A 24,222-nucleotide genomic window follows, 5' to 3' on the forward strand; every position below is an offset into this window, starting at 1 on the left:
AACATCCAAATTGATTTAATCCAAAGGAGATGGAAAGTAATGCTGTGTGTGGGAAAACGTGAATTCAGGCCTGTTAGTTTTTCTAGTAAGGTTCCTTGATGTGCCTTTCAGGAACAAGGCCTATGGGACTCTGTGACTCAGGAACACAGTACTTTTCCTGATGGCAAGGCAGCATCAAGATCCTTTGGGGCTTGCATTCATTCCTCTGGAGGCTGGATGTCACTCTTTTTTATTCTCCCATTCCTTCCTCACCTTCTAATACTCACCTGTTTTGCTTTTTTTTTTTTTTTTTTTTCCTAGGCAGAGTCTCGCTCTGTCACCCAGGCTGGAGTGCAGTGGCACAATCTCGGCTCACTGCAACCTCTGCCTCCTGGGTTCAAGTGACTCTTGTGACTCAGCCTCCCAAGTAGCTGGGATTATAGGCGTACACTACCAGGCTCAACTAATTTTTTGTATGTTTAGTAGAGACAGAGTTTCGCTATGTTGGCCAGGCTGGTCTTGAACTCCTGGCCTCAAGTGATCTGCCCTCCTCAGACTCCCAAAGTGCTGGGATTACAGGAGTGAGCCACTGTGCCTGGCCTGCTTTGCTTTTCCTTATTTGGTTCTATGGTTCTTATATTTTTGTTAGTGCAAAGATCTCACATATTTAAACTTATGAAAAAAATCCTACACAGCTACATTAAAAAACATCACTCTGAGTCTCTCTCACATCTATGCAAAGTCACACAGATTTGCCATTTTTTTTTCAGGTGGATTGGAAGCATATGCTCTGTAGATGGTTCTGTGTCTATGGTCTCTTTTAGTCCTCACTACAAGTCATGAAACAATTCTGAGGCATTGTTATTTCCATCTGATGGATGAGGATACAGAGGCTTAAAGAGGTAAAAATCATTTTCACTTAAGGATAGTATCTTGGTCTTTAACAGAGATGGCAGGAAATAGAAGCAGACAGGCAGGATGCTATGTCTGGACAAAATACTTTAGAAGTGGACGTACCTTTATGGTTAATCTTCCTCTTATGATGCAAGAGGTTTCATTGTGAATATGTTAAAAAATGCATATATTTTACAGTCTTAATATCTCTGAGCCACTCCAGGGTCTTGTGTAATAGCTTTTATGTAATACTATCTTTTAATGACTGCCTCCCTTACTTCCTATGTCACCACTTACTTTCTAAAGTATTTTAAGTCCCAGCTCAGATGTTACCCCTCAGAGATGCCTTCTAAGATTACTCTGGACCCTCCAATCACTCTCTATTCCAATGTCCCATTTCATTTCTTTCATAACTTCTTTTGCTGTTGAAAAATCATATTTTTTATTGTGTGTATCTCTACTGGGAATGGGAACTGCCTAGGAGAATGGTCCTTGTTTGTCTTACTTGCCTCTCCATCCCCAGTCCTTAGAATAGTGCCTGGATAAATTATTGCATATGCTTCAAGATGCATACTAAGGTAAATGGCATGACTCTGATCCTTAAATACTGAGGGATTGGCAAGGGCAAGGCACTGGTGAGGCCCAGTCACAGACAGATGGAAGATGAATGGCAGTACTTCCTTTCTGTGCCAGCCGTTGGATTGTTCTGGCTGAGTGCACTAAGGTGGGTATAATTAGCTCTTATGGCCTGCCCAAACAAGTGCCCAAGTCCCAGTATAAAGCGATCTTTATCTAGGTCTCTATAGGCATTGACTGGGTTGTTTGAAGCCAAAGCAGCCTCAGTACATACTCATAACTCCTGGGACATTAAATAGACTCTATAACTAATCCTAGGGATTTCTGTTTCAATATAGGATATGTGTAGATTGCTTTGAAAATGACCAAACTCCTGGATCCCTGCAAATGACTGTACATAGTGATTCAGATAAAACCCTATTCTTCACCAGGTGCTATGAGAATTGCTTTAATACCACTTAATTTCATCTTTAAACACATCTAGAGACGTATACTATTATTATCCCCATTTTTAGATGAGGAATCTGAAGCTTAGAAAGAGTAAATGACTTGCCTAGGTCCCACTGCTAGTTGAGGAGTGGTACAAACCTAGCTGACTCTTCTCAAAATTGATACTTACTGTCTAATTGGCAAAGATCTGATGTCCCATTCTGCTGTGGCCTAAAACCTTTAAGAAAATTATGTTTATCAGCTATGAATGAATGCTCACAGTTCCAGGATGGGCCTAAGAGACTTTGGCAGAAACTTGGTTTAGAAGTTAACAAAGAAGTCAAGTGAAATCATAATTTTTAAGTCCTGAAAAATAGGAGTCTTATGCAAATCAATTTTTGAAAATTGGCTATCTTAATTGATTTGAACTATATATGTACTTTGGAAACAGACAGACTTGAGTTCAAAGCCCAGCAGTTACTTAGTGCTATGTAACCTTCAATAAGTTTCTTATTCTTTTTAGATTGAATATGGATTCCAGTACCTGTCTCACAAAATTTATGCAAGGAGAGCAGCCAGTTCAGTGCTTGGTGCACATAGAAGGGGGAACAAAACTTTATTTTCTTTCCTTTAAGTATTATGGTTGGGAATTTTTTGGCTGTAAAGTTTTGTTTTCCTAAATTTCATGTTCTCCCAGTCATGTTAAAATTTTATTTCTATTCATTTCATTTCTTTCCTCAAGTATAGTTTAAAGATCACAATTCATTTCTTAAGACTTGTGCATCATTGCTCTGGTAAATCTCTTGGCCTTCATAGTAGTTGATAAGGTTTACTTTTCTTCTTCATTGAATCTTCCCACACCTCATCCCTGACCATAGTGTTTCTTTTTGGCTTTCATTTTACCTCTGTTTATCATTCATGAACCTATTCCACAGCTTCTTTTGACATTATACTTAAAAAGTCCCCCCAAAGCATGCTTTTTAAAAGTTGGGGCACAGCGACCTTGAGAGAACATTCTTCTTGAAGGGGTAGTATTAGACCCTGACCAAATGATATCACCTTAAAAAGCTGGATTTTTTTAAAAGTCATTTTTTATGGTCATTGTCTAGAAACACTTGTGGTAAGAAGTAAAAATTCAAGCATGAAGTAGCTTAGTCATGACCTATATCAACAGCAAAAACAAGGGCCATTAACTTGATTGGAACATATGAATCTGAAAGTGCAGCTATTCAAATAAAAACAGCCAGCTCTATGAGTCCAAGCAGGGCAAAACACTACCTCCAACAGGAGAGAGACAATGTAAAAGCAATAAAATGTAAGTTGTCTATAATATTGCTCTCAGAATAATGTCAGTTTGTTTACACTTGACAGGCTACATTTAATAAACTTATCCACAATTTTTGTTCTGTTTATAAGACAAAACAAGCTGGATAGCTTGCATATTTGTCACAGACATTTCAGGGCATGTGTGCAAAATTATAGTAAACACACTCTTTTACAAACTCCTACTATTACTTTGTTCCTGAAAGCTCTGGGCTGCCAGGCTATTTTTGCATTGCCTAAGTCACTCCAAGGCGAGCCAGGTGCCATGGTGCACACCTGTAGTCCTAGTTACTCAGGAGGCTGAGGCAGGAGGATTGCTTGAGCATAGGAATTCAAGATCAGCCTGAGCAACATGGTGAGTCCCCACCTCTACAAAAAGATAAAACAAAAAAACCCAAAAACTTACCAGGGTGCAAAAAGGCTGCCATCAGTGCTAGAACCCTAGTACTATAATCCTTCTGACTCCATAGTGTCTAAAGGTAGATTACTCAGTTATCTCTCTGTATTCTTGTCTTAGGTGCTATTGTGCTTAGAGTTGACTGTGAGGCAAGCCTCTGCATCTGTACAGGAATAGAAGTACAATACCAAAAAGTACTTCTGATCTCCTTTTATTGGTTGTGAATAAGCACTAGTATCCTCATTTTACAGATGAAGAAACTAAATCTCAAAGGTGCTAAGTAAGTTACTGAGAGATGCTGAGTCACACTGATACTAAGTGAGTCATGCTGTTAGTGAGATTGTGAGTAGCAGTCACACTATCTGTAAGTTGCAAACTAACTGGACTCAGGGTGACCAATTTTCCCAGTTTGCTCAGGACGGAAGGGTTTCCTGGGAAGCAGGACTTTCCATACTAAAACTAGGACAGTCCCAGGCAAACCAGGATGGTTGGTAACCCTAGATGTCTGATTTTAGAAACACTACACTCTTTATCTTTCTGCTTCAGGCTCTAAAATATTTGGCTCTCCTTAAAATCTTTTGCCGTCATATCCTGCTGTAATCTTCACCCACCCACCACTTCTTCTGCTAGTTTAGTCGGCAGACTGTGCTTACCATTGCATTTGCTGTGAGACTCTTACTACAAATTAAAGCCCATTTACCCTCTTTTCTGGGCCACAGGAAATCGCAGGCTGACAATTCAGTGTCTCTGTGGTTTTCTGAGCCTCTAGCTCTATTGGATTTCTAGCCAGAAAATTATTCTTCCTTTTTGGTGACAACTATGTTAAAAAAAAAACTCAACAATTCTCTTGATTTCAAAGATGACAAGGTCTCTAAAGAGGGAAAAAGCTAAAGACCTCTGGGCATTGAAATTCTTCCATCCAGATACTCTGATGCTATAATGATGGATCCTGTTAACCATCAAATCATCTGTCAGGGATGCCTCAGCTGCACTTGGCAATTTCTCTCAGCAGAGGAGCATCCTGATGGTGAAAGGCTCCTGGTACCTGCTCTTATTGGCCTTGCTCTTCTTAGCAAGAAGCCTCCCTTTAGGTTCCTCCCTTTAGTTGATCCTATTATTTTTGACAGCTTTGAGAGATAGCAACTGCTTCTAGTGGCTTCTTTCACTGATGGCAACAATCCTCTTAACAGCAGCTTTTCTGAGACTTTGCTGGGGTCTTTTGTTTTTTCAGAAAGCCCCATGCTGCCTCTATAGCTGATAACTTAGTTTGATACTTAGTAGGTACTAGAGTGCTTATTAAGCCCTGTAGTGACAAACCATGGTGCTTTACCAACAGTGTTGTTCAAACTGTAGGTCCTTACTCCTTAGTGAGTCATAAATCAATATAGCAGGTTGAAAGCAGTCATTTTGTTACATGTGGCAGATATCTGAGTTACCCCAAGTTTCTGGCGTCACATCCATATGGGTCTGCAGTAACATCTGTCCTTGCCTCCTCAGAAGAAAGAATTCAACAGAGGGGCATAAAGCAGAAAAAGAGACAGAGGCAAGTTTCAGAGCAGGAGTGGAAGTTTAAATTAAAAAAGCTTTAGAACAGGAAAGAAAGGAAAGTTCACTTGGAGGAGATCCAAGAGGGCACCTGGAGGTCAAAGAGAGAAGGGAGTGTTTAGCCTTGATCAGGGCTATATAGGCCCCTCTTTCCCATGATTCTTCCCTTAGGGTGGGCTCTCCTTACCCTTAGGAACTGAGCACACACAGTGTGTTTACGAAGTTGCATGCATGCCCATCTGAAGCTTTCTTCCCTTTTTCCAGTGGAGTGCACCCGGAAGGTCATATTTCACCATTTTGTCTTTAAGTGCACATGCCCAGGAGGTTTTTCTCCCCAATATCTGCATTCAGTCAACACTTTAATGTTAATAGCTGTGGATCATCAGGAAATGGCCTCTCCCTGGCACCCTTGGTGGGCTGTGAAATTATCATTTTTAGAGAGGCAGTGTGATAATGATACAGGAGGTAAGAAGAAATTACTTAGGTGGATAATGAGGGTACGGAAGTCCTCAGTAAGGTTTTCTTTTTAATGAAAAGCAGCCCCAAATCATTTTCCTTTCTAACAAAGAGCAGCCTGTAAAATCAAGCCACAGTCATAGATGCCAGCAGTTGTGCCAATCATGTTCAAAATGGCGGCCCCATCTTCCCTTCTCTTTATCAGCCACATGTACAGTAAGGAGAAGACAAGATGGCTCCGGTTAACAGGAGAGTTCATTTGCATGGTAAGATTAGGGTGGGGTGGTCAGCCTTCCCACATGCTATGTAAATGTCATACCTGATGGAACCAATCTATGAGCCCTTTGTAAATCAGACACTGCCTCCTCAAACCTGACTATAAGATCCAACACATCTGCTGCCCACCCGTCTTTTCTGCTGGGAGACCTCTCTCTATATAGAGACAGCTGTTTCTCTTTCTCTTCTCTTCTGCCTATTAAACCTCTGCTCGTGTGTGTCCATGTCCTAAATTTTCCTGGCGCAAGACGATGAACTTCAGGGTATATACCCCAGACTACGTAGCCACTTAAGTAATTGTTGAACCTGACATTCCTAGTGGGTGGGGGGAGAGCCCTCTCCTGCCCAGCTGATGCCTATCTGACTACCTGTAACAATTTAGAAAAAAAAAATATTTTTAAGACTAGTAGAATAGAAAACTAGGAATACATTATATATAGTAAGGATTCATGTTGTTTCATAAAATTTTTATTTCATTATTGTATACGTGTGTGTGATTGTACACATGAAAAAAATCTTTTAGAAAGATATTTGTAGAAAGACATTCATCATACTGTTTCTGAAAGTAGCAACACATTGAAAACACCTAAATGTTCACTGGGAGGGGATCATAAGCTCCATGCATGCCACATCTAAAACATTCATTAAATTCTTTATTATTATTTTTTTCTGTACAGTAAACAAGTCATTTTTGTAATTAAGAACTTATTTTATTCTTTTGGCACTGCATTAGATAAGTAAACTTACTGAAAACCACATGGTATCCCAGATTAAACTGCCCCACTTGGCCTTTCTTGGAACCTCAAGGTAAGGAAAAATTCCATTGATTCACCAAATCAATGTCCAAAGGGAGTTCCAAAGGAATGTCCCTACACACGCCCTACAAAGGGCATACTCATTTACTCAACAAAAATATATTAACCTCCCTTTTTGTGAGAGCCATTAAGCCAGATTCAAGGGATTCAGAGATGAATGGAGCATGATCTCTCTCTTTTACAAGTTCATAGCCTGCTAAGGAAGAAAACGAGCAAATAAATAATTCTTGCACTATATAATAAGTGCTCAAGTAAAGATATGACACTATGCTCTGGCTCATGAGTTCTGACCTCATCACTCCCTTTTTGCTGTATCTTAAACTTTAATAATTTAGGGGCTGGGAAAATATTCTAAATTTATCTTTCCAGTTTCCTTGTTTGCCTGAGGCCTGGGAAAAAGCCTTGCAAATCAAGTCCCAGTAACAAAGGTGATCATTCCACAGCCCTTTAAGTAGAGATGTTAATTAGAGGCAGTATAATGGAGTGATTAAGAACATGGGTTTGGGATTCAGCATATGATGATATAGTTTATAATTTCACTGCTCTGTGACCTATGTAAGTCATTCAATTTATCTGAGTTTCATTTTTCATATTTGTATTTTATAAAGTTATCAGCCCTTTTCTGTATTGAGATTAAAGTATTTAGCATAGTCCCTGGCACAGAGTAGGGCTCATTATATGCTAGTAACAGTTGTTTTTCTGGGTTTTGATGGTTCCAAATTGTTGTCTGGACATATAAAACTAAGTTGATGTTTCTCTTCTGAGCATTTACTATATTAATATGGGCACCAAGAAAGTTCAAATTTTTTATAAATTAGTTTTTAATACACTACATGACTTTTGCCAGAGAGGTTGTATAGATTAATAGATTGAGAATTGAGAAAAATCATTAAGTGAGAAACTGAAACTGTAAAAAATCTCATATATATTTTAAGTAAGTCTTAGTAAAGATTTTTGGGGAAGTTGACTGATGTCTGCTAGATGGAGGTCACTGAGGGCGGTCATTTAGAGAAAGGAGGGGCCATTCCAGTAATCACCAGTTCACTTTTTCGTTTGCTTCTCTTGGAAGAGTCCAGCTTATGTCACTTTTCTACAGTTCTCAAAGTTTGTGTCTTTATAGCTCTGATCTGGGAAGATTAATGTTTGTATACCTTAAAACAAACAAAAATAAAACAATAGTGTCCAATAATGGCAATTTTGCGTTTTGTAAACAAGAGTTTCATTCTTTGAATAGCTGTAAATTTATGATAGAAAGTTTATTTTCCTCCTATTCTGATTCTGACTCATTTCTACAAGTATCTGAATGAGTCAGAATCCTTTCAGTTGCAAGTGGTACGTCCAGAGGTAGTTGAACTTCAGGCACAACTTGATCTGGTAGACCAAACGATGCCACCAGGAAGTCTTCTCTCTGACCCTGTTAGTTCTTTTCTTCTGTGTTAACATCATCCCAATGCAAGCTTTCCCCAAGGGGTGCAGAAGACTGAGCAACAGCTTTAGGCTTACAGAACTTCCAGCTTAGCAGCTGAAGCTAAAAGTGAACTATCTTTCTCGATAGGATAAGTCTGGGCTGATTTTATTGACACAGATTGGGATCTACACGTGTCCTTATCCATGAAAGGCGAGGTGTTATTTCTGCCCGGATCCTCAAATAAGAACAGAAGCCAGGCAGGCAGAAACCAAGCCAAACAAACAAACAAAACCAGAATAAAAACAAGAACAAATGCTCACTATATTATTAACTCAATTAGCTTATTTGAGCTAAATGTAAAATTTAGGATAATGGCTCTGTTAAAATCTTTAGACAAATTAAATTTAACAGAGTTTAATTGAGCAAGGAATGATTTGAGAATGGGGCAGCACTCAGAATCAGCAGGGGTTCTGCTCCACAATGTGGGCAGACAGCACTGATGAACAGAAAACAGAGGTGAGGAAGAGAAACAGCTTGATTGGTTACAGCTCAGCGTTTGCCTCATTTGAGCATAGCTTCATCAGTTGACTGCCTGTGACTGACTGAAGCTCAGCTGCTGTGATAGGCTAAGACTCAGCTGTTTGTTACAAAAGTACACTCCTAAATTAGGCTTTCAGTTAGTTTATGCTAAGTTAGGTTGCAATTTGTTATGTAAAGACTCAAAGTACCAAAGCATCCTCGGGCCAAATTTAGTTTAATTTAACAGCAACTCATTAAGCATCTTTCTCTTCCATTTATGATTTTATCCATTGACATATCATCTATTATTTATTCTATGCAGATAACTTCCATATCCCTGTCTTCACACTGAACATCTCTCCTTCACTCTAGAGCCAAATACCCTCCTTCCTGTTTGGCATCTCTATCTGAATGTCACACCCTCATCTCATTCATAAATAAATATCTTTCTCTCTCACACACACATTCACAGACACACAGAACATTTAAATGTGGTTTCTGTGTGTGTGTGTGCACATATGTGAAAGAGAGAGATGGTTTGCAAGAGTACTTGGTATTTTTAAAAGTACATTGTTGACATATATCTACTTAAGCGAAGCAATATTCCCATATCATCTGACTCACTGGCAAAAACAAAAAATTGGCAAGCTAACATGTGGGCCGATCAATGCGATTCTTTCACCAAAACAATAATTAAAGGAATCGTTATAGTTTGATGCTAAGAAGCAGTGAGAAACAATACACTTTTCTGCTGGGTCTTCATAAGAAAATCTGTTAATGTATAACTGGACTTCTTTTCAAACTGAATGCACTGCTGATTCCATTGATTGAAAGGATACATGTTGTGGTCCTGGCCCGAGCATTGGCATGTGAACTTGCTGGCCAACCATACCTTATCAGGTCCCAAAAATGAGTCAGTTGAGAAGGAAATGCCAGTTAGAACAGATACATACTACTGTTTTTATTCATCAGCTTAAGGAGCTGTCATGATTGTTACAGTGTACATATTTAAGTTGGTGAGTTTTAAGGTTTTAAATATGAAAATGTCTTATTTTCTGCAAATATTGGAGAGCGTGGCTCTAGTGAGGGAGATGCCAGGCTACAGACCTTAAGAACAAGAGATAAAATGAAGATTTTTGTCATAGGAGTTCTCTATAAAAATTGTGCTTTTGAATGGAATTATTTTGTACCATTTTTACTAAATTTCTTAAAATGCAAACTAAAAACATGTTTTTATAGGTCTTATGCATTTTGACTTTTATTATGTATTTTGTTAAACACTTTCCTAAAACTGAACAGAGAATGAGGAAGACAATTCACCAAAATATGGGTATTTTCCTTCCTTCCAAAACAGCATTGCCTAAGGCCAAATTCACCATCTTTTGCCCAAACCAGCTCTTTCTTCTTGGTTTCTTCTTTCTGCTCATAGCTCGATGATTTTCAAATGTTGTTTGCCTCCATCTCAACATAGTGGTATAATATTGATCATTCTTTTGTTTGTGAGTATGTGATGTGAGAATTAATTATGTCTGTGCTTAAAATGGAAAGACATTCACTTTTTAATGTTTGATTTCTTCTACTCAGAGTTTTTACACTTAGGAAAATCTTGTTGCTGGGAAAATATCTGGTAATGGTATACTTAGAGGCCCTTTGGGTTTCTAAGGTGGAGCGTGGAGTGGAAGGACAAAAAGAGTGAGAAAAGATAGTTTCTTATCTTCCTAGCCTGAGTTTGAGAGAGAAAGAAGTTTTAATCCAAAACAATTTGAGTTCACAGAAAGATGTCTAGAGAAAGAATATAGCTGTACATATATTTTTTATTCTGCTGCTTTTGTTTCAAGAGGTGCTTCCAAGAATCAGGTAATAAACAATTTCTATTCACCTTTATAAATATATAATGCTAATAGTATTGTAGTAAAAGGGTAGTTTCCCTTTGTAATGGTTTTTAATATTGGTCTATTACATTCTCTGAGCACTTTCCTTGCAATAGTTTCATTTATTCTTTAGCTCTTTGGGCCATCAAAGGCCTCTGCTCTGACTGTAAAGAATGGTACTTAAATGTGCACTGAGCTCTCACTATAGTTTATCATTTACATTTTCTGTATCTTGTTAACTCTCAGCCTCTCTCTTATTTATAAGTCCTCTTGCTTAGTATTACTGTTGTCACTGCTGCTACAGAATTTTGCTGATGTTAGAAATCACCACTGTTAGGCCTGGTAAAGACTATAGTTTGAATTTCCAACAGTTCAGATAGACATCTTATCAAAGCGATGGAATTATATCCAAAATGTTTGCTGAAATATGTGGGTTACAACAAGGGACAGAGTTTTCAGTTCAAGGAAGAACTGTTTACGTCACTTAGTTATGAGGAGTTTGACAGTATCAGTGCCAAATAAGATTATGGGGCATTCAAGGAGTTGATGACTGTCCAGTTGATTGCCCACAATAAGCTGGTTAACTAATGCAATACTATCGCAGGCCTGAAGGTTTTCTTCACATCTGTTCACAAGATTTCACAGGGTCAATCAACAAAGTGGCTGGTGGTTCATTTTGGGATAATGCTTAGATGGCTTTGCATTTTGGTTCTTATTGCTATAGTTTTGCACAGTGTCTCATTATGATGTATCTGCACCAATATAAGCTTTCCAAATGGTTTCCTTGCCTTCCAACCGACCCTAATCAAATTCATGGTTTGCATGGTTGACCACGTTATCTTTTAAAAATATATTATCTTATTAATTCAATCACTCAGGATTTACTTAACTTTATGGAACACCTGTGATGTGCCAGACACTGTGACAAGTCTAGTGGGAGACAGACTTGTACACAGAAAATTACAAGACAATGTGCTATGTGTTTTATCTGAGATACAGCCACTCCTTGATTAAAACTCTTCCATGGTTCCCTATTGTTAATAAGAAAATAGTTTAAGTTCTTCCCTGAAATAAAAGATCCTCCACAATTTGAATCCACTTTACTGGCACAGCCTTATGGCTAGGCCCTTCCCCCACGTGCACCCCATGTGTCAACCACACAAATTGTGCTGATGTTCCCAGGAACTGCATCATTCCCCACAACCGGTGAATTCCTACACATTCTTCAACATTTAGCTTAAGCGTTATTATTTCCTTTGTGACTCTGACTCCAGACCTCTAAAGCATAGCTAGTCATTCACTTCCTTTTGGCTCTTATGGAAATTTTTTATATATCTCTTTTTTGTGGCTCATAATATCCTTTATTCCATTATTATAGCCACTAAATTATGTGATTCTTGAAGGCAGGAAGTATATCCCATACTTTTCATTTTTCTGATGTTTGGTTTAATGACCGGCACTCATTTGATGCACGAAGTGTTGTTTTAAGGATAAGTGAATGAATGAATAAGTGAATAAAATATGAAACCAGCATATGGAGTTAACATTGGATTTTTTTTTAATCAACGCTGTTGAAATACTCTTTACTGTTAAGCAATTATCTTCTGGTAGAACACCTGGTACAAATCTATAACTATGTTGGCCAACAACTCAAAGTGATTACTGCAACCAATTTACGGCAATTAGAAGGAGGACTACACTCCATAGAATTTAAAAGGTGCATTGACTGCACACCTGTATGACATAAAAGAAACTATGACCGCTTCAATAATCATAAAAGCATATTGTTGTCTCATTAATTGTTAAATAGGCCAATGACATAGGTATTTTATAAAATGAAGTTAAAGCAAAAAAGCAAAAGGTGAAAAGCAGCCTGTACAAGATTTAAGAAGAAATACCAAGACAAAGAATTTTTAAAAGAAGATAATATAATTCCACATACATATTCACTTATATCTGTATAATAATTTTTATATCTTTTGGATATTTTTAGAGTTACTAGAGGAAGTGGATTAGAGAAGGCCAAATACCATGGAAAGCAATGTGCGTATGGCTTCCTTCTGGCATGGAATCTGTAGTGCAGTGGTTAAGAGCCTGGGATATTGTAGCAGGCTGCTGGGTATGAGCCCTGCTCCATCCCATTCTAGCTATGTAATATTAGGAAAGTCACTTAACCCGTCTGTTTCTCAGAGAATAATAATAGTACCTATCTGATAGGTACTGCAAAATGAGAAGAATAATAATACCTGGAAAACGAGAATAATAATAGTACCTATATGATAGGATTGTGAAAGGGTGTAAAATGGTAAGCTCTCAAAAATACTAGCTTTTATTACTATTTGTCAATTTCCTCTTTGGGCTCATATCATATCCTATCTTTTCCATTTTTTTAGCATGTGTCCTTACTGGCACTTGTATCTTCCACATGTTTTCCATTTTGTATGTTTTTAATACGTTCATGTCAAGTTTCTATATCCCAAATATTGGCATTTTGTTTTACGTAGGAAATGGTAATAATCATTAGTGGATGCAGAAGAAGCTCCAAATCCATTAATAACCAAGGCAACAGTATGATTCCATTCTTTTCCTTTGATTTTCTGCTATATATTGTTCAGAAATCCTTGATGTTGCCTACAAAGACTCCAAATCATCTATTATCATTGATTTAGGGCTAAAATAAGTACATTTGATTGTAACCCAGTTAATAACAAGTAAGTGCTGAGAAAAATTATTAAAAGCTTCTGTGTAATGATAATTGTATTCCTGAGCCTAATAATTGGGTTGGGATACAACAATTTTTGTACTGGTTAGAGCTATACCCTGCTTTGGTTTGACAGTCAGAGCCGAAGACACAGCAATCTTCCCTCAAATATTGGAAGGACTTTGTCCTCCTGAATGACTCTTTCAAATAATTTCTTTTGTGACCAAACTTAGAAAATAAATATCTATTCAGATGATGAAAAATACTAATGTTTGAAGAGCTATAAATATAAAATCAATGAATGCCAACAAAACAAGGCATTGTACATATTATGAAATATAACTTAAGATTTTGGATCTCAATACTTGGAAACATTGAACTATGAACTATGTACTATTATTATCTTAGAAAGCTTTACTCCATTTTAGATGGACTATACCACTTCAAATGGGCTGTTGATGCAAAATGAGCAAAAAAAAAAAGTGCATCAGTGGAACTTATTTTAATGAAATATTAACTGGCCACATTTCAAAATTATATTCTATACTGTCCTGTGAGCAAAGATGCTAAAGAACTTCCTATTTAAGAGTACCATGAAAGGGTATGGCTGGAGAGTGAAATAAGAAAAGACACAGAATGTATTGTATTTGTAGGAATTAAGAATAAAAATGTGCTTCAAACAGAATGTTGAGTATCATCATGGCAACTAGTCTTTTGATCAATAAGAATCATGAAAAACCAGAAGCTATGTCAGCTATGCTTTGGATAAAGTTACTGCTTTTTAAAAATCAAGTAAATAATTCACAACAGAAAAGACATAGAATCAACCTAGGTGCCCATCAACAGTGGACTGGATTAAGAAAATGTGGTACATATATACTGTAGAATACTACACAGTCATAAAAAAGAATGAAATCATGTCCTTTGCAGCATGGATGCAGCTGGAGACCATTATCCTAAGCGAATTAACATGGGAACAGAAAACCAAATACCACACGTTCTCAGTTATAAGTGGGAGTTAAACATTGGGTACTCATGGACATAAGGATGGCAACAATAGATCCTGGGGACTACTAGAGTGGGTAGGTAGGGAGGGTGACAAGGGTAGAAGAACTAACGATTGGGTACTATGCTCAGTAACTGGGTGATGTGATCATTTGTACCCCAAACCTCAACGTCACACAATATACCTAGGTAACAAACCAGCACATGTACCCCCTGAATCTAAAATAAATATTGAAACAAAATCAAGTGAACAAATCAAAAATAAATAATAAAACAATGTGATATCTAGGCATACTTCTATGGTTCTCTATTGAACAGACCTTATTGAGAAAACAGTCGATCAAAAGTTGCCAATAAAGATAAAGGATTGAACACACACATCTACAGTCTGCCCTTGAATTTCTAATTAATAACTGTAAAGGGATTTTTAAAGACTGTATGAGTTAGCTTTTCCTGCATAACAATATATGCCCAAAATAAAGTGGCTTTAAACAACAACCATTTATTTAGTTCAGATTCTCTGGATTTGCAATGTGAGCTGGGCTCAGATAAATGATTTTTTGGTTTCAGCAGGGCTCCTTCATGTATTTGCAGTCAGCTGCAGGTCAAGTGCAGATTTGCTAATCTTGACTGAACTCCCATATCTCCCCAGCTTCAGTTGGGACCTCTGAGTTGACTCAGGCTACCATCCAACACCAGGCCAGATCAAGCTTGTCCATATGGAGAAGAAGGGGATCTTGAGAAAGTGAGTGGAGTGTTTAGGGTCTCTTGAGATCTACCCTTTGATCAGATACATTGTCACTTCTACCTTATTCTGTTGGCTGAAGCAAGTCACAAGGCCTGCCCAGATTTAAGGGATGGAAAAATTGGCTTTGCCACTTTGTTAGTGGAGCTGCAAATTTACATTGCAAGGGGCATGAATATGAGGAGGAAATTACAGATATTTCTATATTTAATCTACCCCAATGGTATAAGCCCACAAGGACAAAGAGAACAGAAGAGAAAACAATAGCAATGAAATTTTGGAAGCTAGAAGGAAAATTAATGAGTAGCAATTGACTTAGAGACACTTGAGAAAGCTGAATCCTAAACTTGCAGTGGGGAGAGACGAGAAGCAATCCAGTGTACTAATGTAATCCATAGAATCTTCTAAAGTCTCAGAAATTGATATACCTGGTATACATGCCAGGTATTTATGGAAATGGGAAGATGAAGGTTGAGATAGAAACAGGAAGATTCATTGAAATTCTGTTTAAGTAGTATTGCAGTTAGACATTCAGATTCTATCCCCCAGTCTGCCCAGTCATTAACTGCCATTGTCTCCTTCTACTACACCAGAGAAAACAGGAGGTTTAGTTTATGAAGTAGGTAAAAACAAGGGTCTCTGGACTTATTGACACCCTAAACACAATTGAGGATTGAGGTGTTGTGGTAGGGAAAATAATGGCTACCAAAGATGTCCACATCCTAATCCTCAGAACCTATGGATATGTTAGGTTACATGGCAAAGGGAAATTAAGGTTGCATGTGGAATTAAACTTGTGTCAGCTGACTTTAGATGAAAACTTAGCCTGTATTATCCTGGTGGGCCTAATGTAATCACAAGGGTCCTTATAGGAAGAGATGTGTGACAGGTCTACTGAATATTCTATCATCCCTCTTAATATCACATTTTTTTGTCATACCCATTTATCCCTGGGATCCCTAAGAAGCAAAAACTCAGTCTCATGGCATTTCTGCAGCTAGATAACCTATGAAGTTTACACTTCTTTTTTGGATTAACTTTCCTACTTTTTCCCTAAGAATTTTTTCACCATAGGGAGCATCCTATTTGGAAAGAAGAAAAAAGACTCCTTCTCTGGCAGTGCATATGACACTGATTCAAAGCAAAGCAAAACTTGCTTTTGGCAAATGCAAGAAAACCCAAACCTTAAAACTCTAAAAAAGGGACCACTAACACAAGGAGGGGAGAAAACCTAAATCAGCTGTTAACTGTCCAACTGAGCAATTAAGCACAGTGGAGTTTTAAGTGGTCTGCAGTGCTTGAAGAATCTAGTTAATATATGGCAATGGCTCCTCACTAATTGTGACTCTCAAATGAAGTAACTCTCCATGCCCTTCTCTGGAGAACATGATGGAGAAAAAAACCAAACAAAATTGTTCCTTCTGAGTCTCTCTGCTTGTTCCTAAAACAGCAATAACAGCAGCAGCAAAACTCTGGTTTTAGCCTGTTGGATTCCTTGCTGCAAGAGTTGCTGAAGGGCTCCAGGATCTGTAGCCTGCTTGAAGCTGTCAGCTTCATCCCCCACATCTTGTCAGCAAATAACGATTAAACTTTAACTTGCCTACTCTTTATTTCTATGGCAGTCTAACTTTTCTTTAGGAGTGTCTGTCTTTTTAGAGATGCAGTGACAACTTTACCGGAAATGTGTTGTGAGTGTCTAGCACATTGAGTGGTACAGAGCTGGCCACTCAATAAATATTGGTAGAAGTGAATTGAATAAGATTTAAAAAGTAATTGAAAGGGTGGATTAGCAAAATCTTATTTATAGAATGCATTCTAAGCCTCTTTTAATTGCAGGCATAGTTGTGATGTCCAAGTACTTTCTGATTATGTATTGATTCAATTTAACAAATATTTACTGAACCCTACTAGCCACACTGCACCAAGAGCTTGAAAGAGGGGAGAGAGTAATGCAAAAACTATATCCATCAGATCCCTTGTTCTCACAGAATTTATAATCTAGTAGGACAGATAGACTAGAATAATAGTCTGTTTTGAAAAGTTGGGTAATAGAAATAGTTGGAATGTCCTTAAGAAAAATCTTACTTAATTCAAAGAGTGCTAGATAAATTAATGGGGAACAAGATTCCTAGCCTGAAAAAAGAAGAAAAAGAAAAAAACCAGGGTTGGTTGTATAGTGTTTTCTGAAGGTAAATAAAATGTTTCTAGAGCCATGGTTTCTTACTCCAGACTTAGGGCTGGTTCCCTTTCTTTCCAGTGTCACCCTGATTCCCTATCTGTTTCCCCATCTTTTCCCAAGTAACTTCACTAGGTTTTGATATAAACTGGTCAACGTTAGGGAGTTCCCACCCAATAATGATGTTCATACTCCCCAAACTCTATGCTTCACAGATGCCCTCTACTGGTTTGGCTTGCTAATAAGCTATGCTTTTAGGGAATCAGATTCAAATGTTGAGATTGGTAAAGGATTCTTGAACAAGAAAACACTTACATTGGCCTTGGAGGAATCAATTTTTTTGGGCACTCAATGTTTCTTGAGACTGTGCCAGGAGCATGCGGGCCACTGCCAGGAATTGAATGGAACTACCAAACCAAAGAGGCCTTGGGGGGTAACCTGTGGAGGACCCCACCTATTTTATGCTTTCTAGGGAGACGATGATCTGCTGTTATCTCCCAAACTTCTTCCAAATGGTTTAGAATTATGCTGTGTTGAGAAGAGTAATGACTCTAGTTTGTCTGTCCAGAGCCTTGTGGGAACTCTCTGTTGGGAACTGCTTTTCCTTCTGCTCTAGCTATGTGATTCTGGGGAGAGCCACCTTGTTCTTATTTGACGTCACTATATTGCCATAGGTACTGTAATTGGTGCATGGGTGCACAAATTACCCAAAGTGAGAAAACCAAAGTAATCCCTGAGGTGTTCCTAACTGGGACTGGGGAATGAGAGTAAGTCCTTTTCAGGTTGTGGGAGGCTTGGGATAGGAAGTTTGCTAGCTCTTGGCAGTTATGTTTTCTATCATATGGCGTCAGCGCGTCTGCAGTGGGATATGATGTATGTGATGCGGAAAGAAAAGCAAAGACAAGAAATACACAGAGTCCTAATGGTGTTGAATCCCTGGTTTCTATTGTTTGAGAGGCACAGTTTAACTCTAGATGGACTTGGTTATTTAATCGTTCCTTTAGTTAGTAGAAATACACTAGCATGCTTCCAAATAATTCCCTTTTTGTGTATCCTTCTTCACATGGGGTTTCTGTCATTTGCAATCTTTAAGAGTCCTGATTAATAAAAGAATCTGCTCTGATGCTGTCCCCTTTTCTCCCTGTTTCGTATAATCTTCCCTTTGCTTTCATAAACCACCAGCTATTTCCATTCTTTACTGCGTAATTCTCTGTTTATTTCTTCTCCATTTCTCCCTGGTCCTTCCTTTCTTTCTTCCCTTTCCATTTTCTTTTTCTTTTTCCTTCCTTTCTTTCTCTCTCTTTCCGTTTCTCCCCTCCCTCCCTCCCTCCTTCCTTCCTTCCTTCCTTCTTCTTTTTTTCTTTGAGACAGAGTTTCGCTCTTATTGCCCAGGCTGGAGTACAGTGGCACAATCTCGGCTCACTGCAACCCCTGCCTCCTGGGTTCAAGTGATTCTCCTGCCTCAGCCTCCCAAGTAGCTGGGATTACAGGCGCCCACCGCCATGCCTGGCTAAGTTTTTTGTATTTTTTAGGAGAGACGGGGTTTCACCATGTTGACCAGGCTGGTCTCGAACTCCTGACCTCAAGTGATCCACCCATCTCAGCCTCCCAAAGTGCTGGGATTACAGGTGTGAGCCACTGCACTCGGCCTCTTCTTCTTTTTTTTGAAACAGGGTCTTGCTCTGTCGCCCAGGCTAGAGTACAGTGGCACAATCTTGGTTCACTGCAACCTCTGCCTCCTGGGTTCAAGTAATTCTCATGCCTTGGTCTCCCAAGCAGCTGGGATTACAGGTGCCTGCCACGACACCCGGCTAATTTTTGTATTTTTGTAGAGACTGGTTTCACCATGTTGGTCAGGCTGGTCTCGAACTCCTGACCTCAAGTGATCCGCCCACCTCGGCCTCCCAAAGTGTTGGGATTACAGGCGTGAGCCACTGTGCCCGGCCCCTTCTTTTCTTTTTTGCCTTTCCTTCATTCACTGCACAGGGGCCTATTGTTCTTCCTTCACCATTCGTTTTACATGAAGATACAGTTTAAAAGCTCTTTTGAAAGTGATTCTTTGGCAGCTGTTATTTGGGATTATGCTAACCACAAAGACATAAAAAATAGAAATAAATGTGATTCCAAGACAGGCACGGTGGCTCACGCCTGTAATCCCAGGACTTCGGGAGGCCGAGGTGGGCGGATCACCTGAGGTCAGAGACCAGCCTGGCAAACGTAGTGAAACCTCGTCTCTACTAAAAATACGAAAATTAGCTGGGCGTGGCAGCATGTGCCGGTAGTCCCAGCTACTCGGGAGACTGAGGTAGGAGAATCGATTGAACCTGTGAGATGAAGGTTGCAGTGAGCCATGATCATGCCACGGCCCTCCAGCCTGGGTGACAGAGCAAGACTCTGTCTCAAAAAAAAAAAAAAAAAAAAGGGCAGTAAATGTGTGTGGTTTTTGTTGATTACCTCTGGGTTATGTAATTACTGATAAGTTTTATTTTTTGCTTTTCTGTGTTTGAGAAAATTCCTATAATAAACAAAGATTTTCCTTTTATAAAAATATTTTGTTACTGATCACCTTAAATTATACCTACCTGTTCCTTACTTGTGCTTGTTGAGAAAGTACTTAACATGAAAAGACCTGGCTGGGGTGGTGGCTCATGCCTGTAATCCCAGCACTTTGGGAGGCTGAGGTGAGTGGATCACCTGAGGTCAGGAGTTCGAGACCAGCCTGGCCAACATGGCAAAATCCTGTCTCTACTAAAAACAAACAAACAAAAAAAAATTAGCCGGGCGTGATGACTCACGCTTATAATCCCAGCTACTTGGGAGGCTGAGGCAGGAGAATTGCTTGAACCTGGGAGGCGGAGGTTGCAGTGGGCTGAGATTGCGCCACTGCAGTCCAGCCTGGGCAACGGAGTGAGACTCTCTCTCTCTCTCCCTCTCTCTGTCTCTCTCTGTATATCTATATCTATAGAGAGACCTGCATAAGGATGACTCTCAAAAAATCGCCTTTAGAGAGTTGAGACTTATAGTTTACATGCTTACATGTCCTTAGCAAATATGGGTGGATAAATGAATAATGAATAGACAGGTGAATGAATAAGTGTTTCTCCTCGACAGAAAGTAAGTACCAGTATGGCAAAGCCTGATTCCATATAAAGCCCTCCGATAATTTACCAGACTGTCAATTTTACCAGGAAGTATGTCTGTACTCTTTGACCAAGGATGAATACTCAGTAGACTCTCTGGGCTAAACCTGGATACGGTATATTTGACAGCTTTAAATAGAGAAAGAAAGCTACACTCCTGCATTCATCCCAGCTGGTAAAGGAAAGGCAGATGCTCAATACAAATATTTTAGCAAGTTACAAAGACAGCGAGGAAGAAAAAGTTCAGACTGAAAATAATGCTCTCTCAAATGAAACATTTGGCCAAGGAGAGTCACAGATGCAGTATCTTTGGTCTAAAGGGAACTATAACCCATATGACTTCAGTCTGAGTTGCCACACAGATGGCAAGTTAGGGGAAAATAAGGCAGTTAAGGAGAAACTGAGGTAGTTTAAAGAGAATGATAATACACAGGATATGGAGAAATTGGCATACATATCAATGGAGAAATGGATATGCATACTATATCATATAGATATAGTACACATGGAAATGTATATTGGAACTGCATTTATAAAATCCTCTGATCGTATGTCTCATGCCTTCTAAACAAGCAAATCCACTTGGGAGAATTCATACTAAGGAAAGTTTCAGGAGTTTGTACTTAGATGTGTGTAAGAATGTTGAGCTGAGTGTTTGGTTGCTTTTATAACAAGAAAGAAATGGAAACAAACATTAATGAGAGGTACCTGGTTAAATTATAGCACATCCATAAAATAAATATTATGCAGTAATTAAAAATGACACTGATTAATATTCATGGATATGAGAATATACCCAATATATTCACACATACTTTTAAGTGAAAAAGCATATTTTAAAGTAGTGTGCATAAAGTGATCCTGCTTCTTGTTAAAAATATTAATGGAGATATAGCTATAAATACATGTGTATTTTAGATATTCTGAAAGGTTATGCCATGATATTTGCAGTAGTTGTATTTGGATGGCAGAAATTACAGACATTTAAAGTGTGTTTGCCTGTCTTAATTTTCTGTCTTTCTATAAGGAATATATGTTAAAAGTATATTAATATAAGTTAAATTAACTTTAAAAGGGAAGATGGGGACATTGACAAGTCAACTACATCCTCCCTTCTCACATTTCATTCTTAAAGATCCCACTCTCAGTTCCTGGAAGAAGTAGGCATATTATGTGTCATGGAACCCCATCTATCCTAGACATCCCCCGGGGCATCTGGAATTGAGATACTGACAAGCAGAGGCAGATGATGAGTGCTTGCACTGAAAGGTCATATAGAGCAAAATCCAGAGTTGTCACTGTTGTAAGTCAAACCACATGCAACTGAAATGTGGGAGAATAGAGAGGCCCTAAATAAACCCAGAAAGCCAGCTTGCAGAGAAGAAACAGAGGTGAAGGCAGATGTCCAGAGAGGAACAGAACTGAGAGACCAAGGGGCCCACTGAGGAATGGAAGGCACAGCCTTGCTATCAAACCCTTAATTTCTGATTCTCACATGGCCCAATTCTATTTCATTTCTGGCTCTTAGAACATTTATAAAATTGTGTGTGTGTGTGTGTGTGTGTGTGTGTGTGTGTATTTAAATAGAAATCCCATTTACCCAAATAGATTGGAGTAAGTTCCTGTTCATTGAGGGCCTTGATGAAGACAGAAATGTATATCCCAAAACAAACATCAGGGTAGGGCAGTAGTAGTGGGCTTTGAGTGAGCTACCATCCTCAATGCACCATCATCCACAGATTGTGGGAGGCTTCCCATCATATCAAACACTATCTTAGTTTGTTCCTGCTGCTATAAGAAAATACCTTAGATTGGTTAATTCTTAACAACAGAAATCTATTTCTCATAGTTCTGGAGGCTGGGAAGTCCACTATCAAAGGGTCGGCAGATTTGGTGTCTGGTGAGGGCTTGCGCTATGCTTCCAGGATGGTGCCTTGTTGCTGTGTCCTCACATGGCAGAGGGACAAAAGGGATGAATTCACTCCCGTAAGCCCTTTTATAGGGGTCTAATCCCATCCATGAGAGCAGAGTCCTCATGGCCTAGTCACCTCCTAAAGATCTCACCTCTCAATACTGTTGCATTGGAGATTAAGTTTCAGTATGGATTTTGGAGGGACACAAATATTCAAACCATAGAAAAGACCAAACTGGGATTTTTACTTTTCTATTCTTGGCCATGAAAGCCATGAAACTGGTGACAGCATTCTCTTTCAGTAACCAATTGAAAAAAAATGAGAAGTAAAACCTTGACAAATGTTTCTCCCAAGGCAGCTGTTAATTCCTAACTGATATCTACCAAAAATATGATTTTGTGAATGTCCTTAAAGACCTTTGAAGGTGAGGAATTTTACAGTGAAGCTCTCCTGTTAAGTATTTTGAATTTGTTGTGCAGAACTTAGCCTAATGTGCTTGACAGCCTTGGCGAAAAATGCACGATATAAATGCATCATCAATATAATAATATAAATTGAATTAGAATGCTCATTCTGTTCTGCTGAGTTTCTTTCCTGAGCTGATTATGTCTGAAATGGATCTTATTAGAAGCTTTCTCATTATGAGGAACTCACTGTTCTGTTCCAGCTCTCTGTCAAGTGCCACCTGTTTGGCACTTTTTACTCTTATATTTTTAAAGTCAAGTAGCCCATCATGTTAATATTTGAAGTTTAGAGTCATGGCATTAGAATTGCAGCATGCAGCTTCCCTTGGTTATGTTTTTTGCTAATAGTGTCTTAGTCTGTTTTGTATTGCTATAACAGAGTACCACCGGCCAGGTAATTTATAATGAACAGTAACTTATTTTGCTCACAGTTCGGGAGATTCGAAAGTCCAAGAGCATGGCACTGGCATCTTGTGAGGGCCTTCTTGGTGTGTCATCCTATGGCTGAAGGCAGAGGGCAAGAGAGTACTAGAGAGAGCAAGAGAGGGCTGATATTGCTTTTATTAATAACTAATGCCTGTAGGGCTTAATACCTAGGTGATGGGTTGATAGGTGCAGCAAACCGCAATGGCACATGTTTATATAACAAACCTGCACATCCTGCACATGTATCCTGGAACTTAAAATTAAATTAAATTTAAAAAAATCCACTCCAGTGATAATGACATTGATCCATCTGTAAGGCCAGAGTCTTCATGATCTCATCACCTCTTAAAAGTTTCACCTCTCAACACTACTGCATTGGGGATTAAGTTTCCAATACATGAACTTTGGGAAAAGTATTTTACAACTAATAATAGTAAGTTTCAGTTGCATTTTGAAGCGTAAAGGATGACAGTTTGGCTATTTGATTGTTGACAAGGTCAAATGGTGGCCCGACAAATAATGATCCCAACATTTGCTCTAATAACCTTCTAGTTGCATAATTTATCTTTGTGAAAAAGTTTGGACTATTGGCCATGTCCTAAATCACTTTCTATTTGAGTGAACTGAAGTGTCTAAATTATTTATTGCTAGAGATAAGTCTTTTAAAAATAATTGATAGACTTTATTTTTTAGAGTAGTTTTGGAATTACAGAAAATTGAGCAGGAGGTAGTACAAAGAGTTCCCATACGCCTCTCTTCCAACTCCTGCACCAAGTTTTCCCTATTATTAATAACTTACATTAATATGGTACATTTGTTGCAATTAATGAACCAACATTGTTACATTATTATTAGCTAAAGTCCACAGTTTATTCAGATTTCTTTAGTTTTTACCTAAAGCCTTTTTATCTGTTCCAGGATCCCATCGAGGATGCCACATCACATTTACTTGTCACGTCTTCTTAGGCCCCTCTTGGCTGTGTAAAACAAACCAAAATGAGTAACAGTCCAAAGAGCAAACTCTAGGACAAGAAACACAGTCCCTGAGATTCACCTACTCCTTGTGACTCTTCCGTGAGGCATGCACCCCTCTTCCTTTATTGTTTATCCTTAAGTATTGATAATCCAGCTGTAATTTTCACAAATGACTATTAAAAAGTGAGG

General features: G+C 38.7%; 1 long non-coding RNA gene across 5 annotated transcripts in view; it reads left to right on the forward strand.

Moving 5' to 3' along the window:
* The window catches only part of LOC112134636 (uncharacterized), a 299,572-nt gene that overhangs the window by 72,640 nt on the left and 202,710 nt on the right, over window positions 1–24,222 (forward strand). For 2 of the 5 annotated variants that reach the window (XR_008509231.2, XR_008509230.2), the window contains one exon: window positions 750–881. The exons of the other annotated variants lie outside the window; for them this stretch is intronic. This is a non-coding gene — a long non-coding RNA (uncharacterized LOC112134636). The remainder of the gene's footprint in view (window positions 1–749; window positions 882–24,222) is intronic. 5 annotated transcript variants of the gene reach the window in all.

The sequence above is a fragment of the Pongo abelii genome, chromosome 7 (assembly GCF_028885655.2).
Source record: "Pongo abelii isolate AG06213 chromosome 7, NHGRI_mPonAbe1-v2.0_pri, whole genome shotgun sequence".
Lineage (NCBI taxonomy): Eukaryota > Metazoa > Chordata > Mammalia > Primates > Hominidae > Pongo > Pongo abelii.